The sequence below is a fragment of the Triticum aestivum genome, chromosome 6A (genome assembly GCF_018294505.1).
Source record: "Triticum aestivum cultivar Chinese Spring chromosome 6A, IWGSC CS RefSeq v2.1, whole genome shotgun sequence".
NCBI classification, from domain to species: domain Eukaryota; kingdom Viridiplantae; phylum Streptophyta; class Magnoliopsida; order Poales; family Poaceae; genus Triticum; species Triticum aestivum.
Genome location: NC_057809.1, coordinates 94,194,480 through 94,202,904, shown reverse-complemented (window position 1 = coordinate 94,202,904; position 8,425 = coordinate 94,194,480).

Genomic DNA, 8,425 nt, shown 5'->3' with positions numbered 1-8,425 from the left:
GTTGCCTCTGGATGAACAGGACCCCGTGGTGTGGTGGAGGGCTGGATGAACAGTAGACGGTGGAGGGGTGCCCGTGGAGGGGTGGTTAAACAGTAGCCAGTTGTAGGATCGAAAGTATGTCTAGAGGGGGGTGATTAGACTACTTGACCAAATAAAAACTTAACCTTTTCCCAATTTTAGTTCTTGGGAGATTTTAGCTAATTTAGGACAAGTCAAGCAATCATCACATGATTCAAGCAAGCATGCAAAGAGTATATAGGCAGCGGAAAGTAAAGCATGCAACTTGCAAGAATGTAAAGGGAAGGGTTTGGAGAATTCAAACGCAATTGGAGACACAGATGTTTTTCCCGTGGTTCGGATAGGTGGTGCTATCCTACATCCACGTTGATGGAGACTTCAACCCACGAAGGGTAATGGTTGCGCGAGTCCACACAGGGCTCCACCCAAGGGTAACGGTTGCGCGAGTTCACACAGGGCTCCACCCACGAAGGGTCCACGAAGAAGCAACTGTTGGGGAACGTTGCAGAAAACAAAAATTTTCCTACGGTTTCACCAAGATCCATCTATGAGTTCATCTAGCAACGAGTGATTAGATGCATCTACGTACCTTGTAGATCGCAAGCGGAAGCGTTCAAAGAATGGGGATGAGGTAGTTGAACACGACGTGATCCAAATCACCGGAGATCCTAGCACCGAACGGACGGCACCTCCGCGTTCAACACACGTAAGGAACAACCACGTCTCCTCCTTCTTGATCCAGCAAGGGGGGAGGAGAGGTTGAGGGAGATGGCACCAATAGCAGCACGATGGCGTGGTGATGATGGAGCTGCAGTACTTCGGCAGGGCTTCGCCAAGCACTATGGAGGAGGAGGAGGTGTTGGAGAGGGAGAAGGAGGCAACCAAAGGCATGGGTGAAAATCCCTCCTTCCCCCACTATATATAGGAGGGCCTAGGGGGGGGGGGCGCCGGCCCTAGGAGATCCAATCTCCTAGGGTGGGGCGGCTGCCAAGGGAGGTTTCCCTCCCCCCAAGGCACCTAGGAGGTGCCTTCCCCTCCTAGGACTCTTCCCCTTTGAAACCCTAGGCGCATGGGCCTCTTGGGGCTGGTGCCCTTGGCCCATGTAGGCCAAGGCGCACCCCTACAGCCCATGTGGCCCCCCAGGATGGGTGGCCCCACCCGGTGGACCCCCGGGACCCTTCCGGTGGTCCCGGTACAATACCGATGACCCCGAAACTTGTCCCGATGGCCGAAACAGGACTTCCCATATATAAATCTTTACCTCCGGACCATTCCGGAACTCCTCGTGATGTCCGGGATCTCATCCGGGACTCCGAACAACATTCAGGTTACTGCATATACATATCCCTACAACCCTAGCGTCACCGAACCTTAAGTGTGTAGACCCTACGGGTTCGGGAGACATGCAGACATGACCGAGACGACTCTTTGGTCAATAACCAACAGCGGGATCTGGATACCCATGTTGGCTCCCACATGCTCCACGATGATCTCATCGGATGAACCACGATGTCAAGGATTCAAGCAACCCCGTATGCAATTCCCTTTGTCAATCGGTATGTTACTTGCCCGAGATTCGATCGTCGGTATCCCAATACCTTGTTCAATCTTGTTACTGGCAAGTCACTTTACTCGTACCGTAATGCATGATCCCGTGACCAGACACTTGGTCAATTTGAGCTCATTATGATGATGCATTACCGAGTGGGCCCAGTGATACCTCTCCGTCATACGGAGTGACAAATCCCAGTCTCGATCCGTGTCAACACAACAGACACTTTCGGAGATACCTATAGTGCACCTTTATAGTCACCCAGTTACGTTGTGACGTTTGGTACACCCAAAGCACTCCTACGGTATCCGGGAGTTACACGATCTCATGGTCAAAGGAAAAGATACTTGACATTGGAAAATCTCTAGCAAACGAACTACACGATCTTGCGCTATGCTTAGGATTGGGTTTTGTCCATCACATCATTCTCCTAATGATGTGATCCCGTTATCAATGACATCCAATGTCCATAGCCAGGAAACCATGACTATCTGTTGATCAACGAGCTAGTCAACTAGAGGCTTACTAGGGACATATTATGGTCTATGTATTCACACGTGTATTACGATTTCCGGATAATCCAGTTATAGCATGAATAAAGACAATTATCATGAACAAAGAAATATAATAATAATACTTTTATTATTGCCTCTAGGGCATATTTCCAACAGTCTCCCACTTGCACTAGAGTCAATAATCTAGTTACATTGTTATGAATCGAACACCCATGGAATTCTGGTGTTGCTCATGTTTTGCCCTAGGGAGAGGTTTAGTCAACGGATCTGCTACATTCATGTCCGTATGTACTTTACAAATCTCTATGTCTCCATCTTGAACATTTTCACGTATGGATTTGAAGCGACGCTTGATATGCCTTGTCTTCTTGTGAAACCTGGGCTCCTTGGCAAGTGCAATAGCTCCAGTGTTGTCACAGAAGAGTTTGATTGGCCCCGACGCATTGGGTATGACTCCTAGGTCGGTGATGAACTCCTTCACCCATATTGCTTCATGTGCTGCCTCCGAGGCTGCCATGTACTCCGCTTCACATGTAGATCCCGCCACGACGCTCTGCTTGCAGCTACACCAGCTCACTGCTCCACCATTCAACATATACACGTATCCGGTTTGTGACTTAGAGTCATCCAGATCTGTGTCGAAGCTAGCGTCGACGTAACCCTTTACGACGAGCTCTTCGTCACCTCCATAAACGAGAAACATGTCCTTTGTCCTTTTCAGGTACTTCAGGATATTCTTGACCGCTGTCCAGTGTTCCTTGCCGGGATTACTTTGGTACCTTCCTACCAAACTTACGGCAAGGTTTACATCAGGTCTGGTACACAGCATGGCATACATAATAGATCCTATGGCTGAAGCATAGGGGATGACACTCATCTCTTCTTTATCTTTTGCCGTGGTCGGGCATTGAGCCGAGCTCAATCTCACACCTTGCAAAACAGGCAAGAACCCTTTCTTGGACTGATCCATTTTGAACTTCTTCAAAATCTTATCAAGGTATGTGCTTTGTGAAAGACCTATGAGGCGTCTCGATCTATCCCTATAGATCTTGATGCCTAATATATAAGCAGCTTCTCCAAGGTCCTTCATTGAAAAACTCTTATTCAAGTAGGCCTTAATGCTGTCCAAAAGTTCTATATCATTTCCCATCAAAAGTATGTCATCTACATATAATATGAGAAATGCTACGGAGCTCCCACTCACTTTCTTGTAAACGCAGGCTTCTCCATAAGTCTGCATAAACCCAAACGCTTTGATCATCTCATCAAAGCGAATGTTCCAACTCCGAGATGCTTGCACCAGCCCATAAATCGAGTGTTGGAGCTTGCACACCTTGTCAGCATTCTTAGGATCGACAAAACCTTCCGGCTGCATCATATACAATTCTTCCTTAAGGAAACCATTAAGGAATGCCGTTTTGACGTCCATTTGCCATATCTCATAATCATAGAATGCGGCAATTGCTAACATGATTCGGACGGACTTCAGCTTCGCTACCGATGAGAAAGTCTCATCGTAGTCAACCCCTTGAACTTGTCGATAACCCTTACCGACAAGCCGAGCTTTATAGATGGTCACATTACCATCCGCGTCTGTCTTCTTCTTAAAGATCCATTTATTTTCTATGGCTCGCCGTTCAACGGGCAAGTCAGTCAAAGTCCATACTTCGTTTTCATACATGGATCCTATCTCGGATTTCATGGCTTCTAGCCATTTGTCGGAATCCGGGCCCGCCATCGCTTCTTCATAATTCGAAGGTTCGCCGTTGTCTAACAACATGATTTCCAAGACAGGGTTGCCGTACCACTCTGGTGCGGAACGTGTCCTTGTGGACCTACGAATTTCAGTAGGAGCTTGATCAGAAGTATCGTGATCATCATCATTAACTTCCTCTCTAGTCGGTGCAGGCACCTCAGGAACATTTTCTTGAGTTGCGCCATTTGTCGGTTCAAGAGGTAATACTTCATCAAGGTCTACTCTCCTCCCACTTACTTCTTTCGAGAGAAACTCTTTCTCTAGAAAGGACCCATTCTTGGCAACAAAGATCTTGCCTTCAGATCTGAGGTAGAAGGTATACCCAATAGTTTCTTTAGGGTATCCTATGAAGACGCATTTTTCCGATTTGGGTTCGAGCTTTTCAGGTTGAAGTTTCCTGACATAAGCATCGCATCCCCAAACTTTTAGAAACGACAACTTAGGTTTCTTCACAAACCATAATTCAAACGGTGTCGTCTCAACGGATTTTGACGGTGCCCTATTTAAAGTGAATGCGGCAGTCTCTAAAGCATAGCCCCAAAAGGATAGTGGTAAATCGGCAAGAGACATCATAGATCGCACCATATCTAATAGAGTGCGATTACGACGTTCCGACACACCATTACGCTGAGGTGTTCCAGGCGGCATGAGTTGTGAAACTATTCCACATTTTCTTAAGTGTGTACCAAACTCGTGACTCAAGTATTCTCCTCCACGATCTGATCGCAGGAACTTGATTTTCCTGTCACGTTGATTTTCAACCTCACTCTGAAATTCCTTGAACTTTTCAAAGGTTTCAGACTTGTGTTTCATTAAGTAGATATACCCATATCTACTCAAATCATCAGTGAGGGTGAGAACATAACGATAGCCACCGCGAGCCTCAACACTCATTGGACCGCACACATCAGTATGTATGATTTCCAATAAGTTGGTTGCTCGCTCCATTGTTCCTGAGAACGGAGTCTTGGTCATTTTACCCATGAGGCATGGTTCACACATGTCAAATGATTCATAATCAAGAGACTCTAAAAGTCCATCAGCATGGAGCTTCTTCATGCGTTTGACACCTATGTGACCAAGGCGGCAGTGCCACAAGTATGTGGGACTATCATTATCAATCTTACATCTTTTGGTACTTACACTATGAATATGTGTAGCATTACGCTCGAGATTCATAAAGAATAAACCATTCACCATCGGAGCATGACCATAAAACATATCTCTCATATAAATGGAACAACCATTATTCTCGGATTTAAATGAGTAGCCATCTCGAATTAAACGAGATCCTGATACAATGTTCATGCTCAAACTTGGCACTAAATAACAATTATTGAGGTTCAAAACTAATCCCGTAGGTAAATGTAGAGGCAGTGTGCCGACGGCGATCACATCGACCTTGGAACCATTCCCGATGCGCATTGTCACCTCATCCTTCGCCAGTCTCCGTTTATTCCGCAGCTCCTGCTGTGAGTTACAAATATGAGCAACGACACCAGTATCAAATACCCGGGAGTTACTACGAGTACTGGTAAGGTACACATCAATTACATGTATATCAAATATACCTTTGGTGTTGCCGGCCTTCTTGTCCGCTAAGTATTTGGGGCAGTTCTGTTTCTAGTGACCCTTCCCTTTGCAATAAAAGCACTCCGTCTCAGGCTTGGGTCCATTCTTTGACTTCTTCCTGGCAGCTTTCTTGCCAGGCGCGGCAACTTCCTTGCCGTCCTTCTTGAAGTTCTTTTTACCCTTGCCCTTCTTGAACTTAGTGGTTTTATTGACCATCAACACTTGATGTTCCTTCTTGACTTCTACCTCTGCTGATTTCAGCATAGCAAATACTTCAGGAATGGTCTTTTCCATCCCCTGCATATTGAAGTTCATCACAAAGCTCTTGTAGCTTGGTGGAAGCGACTGGAGGATTCTGTCAATGACCGCATCATCCGGGAGATTAACTCCCAGCTGTGTCAAGCGGTTATGTAACCCAGACATAGTGAGTATGTGCTCACTGACAGAACTATTTTCCTCCATCTTACAGCTGAAGAATTTGTCGGAGACTTCATATCTCTCGACCCGGGCATGAGCTTGGAAAACCATTTTCAGCTCTTCGAACATCTCATATGCTCCATGTCTCTCAAAACGCTTTTGGAGCCCCGGCTCTAAGCTGTAAAGCATGCCGCACTGAACGAGGGAGTAGTCATCAGCACGTGTCTGCCAAGCGTTCATAACGTCTTGGTTCTGTGGGACGGGTGGATCACCTAGCGGTGCTTGTAGGACATAATCTTTCTTGGCAGCTATGAGGATGATCCTCAGGTTCCGGACCCAATCCGTATAGTTGCTGCCATCGTCTTTCAGCTTGGTTTTCTCTAGGAACGCGTTGAAGTTGAGGACTACGTTGGCCATTTGATCTACAAGACATATTGTAAAGATTTTAGACTAAGTTCATGATAATTAAGTTCATCTAATCAAATTATAATGAACTCCCACTTAGATAGACATCCCTCTTCTAGTCATCTAAGTATAACATGATTCGAGTTAGCTATGCCATGTCCGATCATCATGTGAGACGGACTAGTCAACGTCGGTGAACATCTTCATGTTGATCGTATCTTCTATACGACTCATGCTCGACCTTTCGGTCTTCTGTGTTTCGAGGCCATGTCTATGCACATGCTAGGCTCGTCAAGTCAACCCTAAGTGTTTTGCATGTGTAAAACTGTCTTACACCCGTTGTATGTGAACGTAAGGATCTATCACACCCGATCATCACGTGGTGCTTCGAAACGACGAACTTTAGCAACGGTGCACAGTTAGGGGGGAACACTTCTTGAAATTGTTGTAAGGGATCATCTTATTTACTACCGTCGTTCTAAGTAAACAAGATGCAAAACATGATAAACATCACATGTAATAAAAAAATAAACATGACATGATATGGCCAATATCACATATCTCCTTTGATCTCCATCTTGGGGTCCATGATCATCTTGTCACCGGCATGACACCATGATCTCCATCATCATGATCTCCATCATTGTGTCTCCATGAAGTTGCTGGCCAACTATTACTTCTACTACTATGGCTAACGCGTTTAGCAATAAAGTAAAGTAATTTACATGGCGTTTCTCAATGACACGCAAGTCATACAAAAAATAAAGACAACTCCTATGGCTCCTGCCGGTTGTCATACTCATCGACATGCAAGTCGTGATTCCTATTACAATAGCATGAACATCTCATACGTTACATATAGATCATTCATCATTCATCACAACTTTGGCCATATCATATCACAAAGCACTTGCTGCAAAAACAAGTTAGACGTCCTCTAATTGTTGTTGCAAGTTTTACGTGGCTGAAGTAGGGTTCTAGCAAGAACGTTTTCTTACCTACGTGAAAGCCACAACGTGATTTGTCAACTTCTATTTACCCTTCATAAGGACACTTTACATCAAATCCGCTCCAACTAAAGTAGGAGAGACAGACACCCGCCAGCCACCTTATGCAACTTGTGCATGTTAGTCGGTGGAACCGATCTCACGTAAGCGTACGTGTAAGGTTGGTCCGGGCCGCTTCATCCCACAATACCGTTGAAGCAAGATAAGACTAGTAGCGGCAAGAAAGTTGACAACTCAACGCCCACAACAAATTGTGTTCTACTCGTGCAAGAGAACTACGCATAGACCTAGCTCATGATGCCACTGTTGGGGAACGTTGCAAAAAACAAAAATTTTCCTACGGTTTCACCAAGATCCATCTATGAGTTCATCTAGCAACGAGTGATTAGATGCATCTACGTACCTTGTAGATCGCAAGCGGAAGCGTTCAAAGAATGGGGATGAGGTAGTTGAACACGACGTGATCCAAATCACCGGAGATCCTAGCACCGAACGGACGGCACCTCCGCGTTCAACACACGTAAGGAACAGCCACGTCTCCTCCTTCTTGATCCAGCAAGGGGGGAGGAGAGGTTGAGGGAGATGGCACCAACAGCAGCACGACGGTGTGGTGATGATGGAGCTGCAGTACTTCGGCAGGGCTTCGCCAAGCACTATGGAGGAGGAGGAGGTGTTGGAGAGGGAGAAGGAGGAAACCAAAGGCATGGGTGAAAAGCCCTCCTTCCCCCACTATATATAGGAGGGCCTAGGGGGGGGGGCGCCGGCCCTAGGAGATCCAATCTCCTAGGGTGGGGCGGCGGCCAAGGGAGGTTTCCCTCCCCCCCAAGGCACCTAGGAGGTGCCTTCCCCTCCTAGGACTCTTCCCCTTTGAAACCCTAGGAGCATGGGCCTCTTGGGGCTGGTGCCCTTGGCCCATGTAGGCCAAGGCGCACCCCCTACAGCCCATGTGGCCCCCGGGATGGGTGGCCCCACCCGGTGGACCCCCGGGACCCTTCCGGTGGTCCCGGTACAATACCGATGACCCCGAAACTTGTCCCGATGGCCGAAACAGGACTTCCCATATATAAATCTTTACCTCCGGACCATTCCGGAACTCCTCGTGACGTCCGGGATCTCATCCGGGACTCCGAACAACATTCGGGTTACTGCATATACATATCCCTACAACCCTAGCGTCACCGAA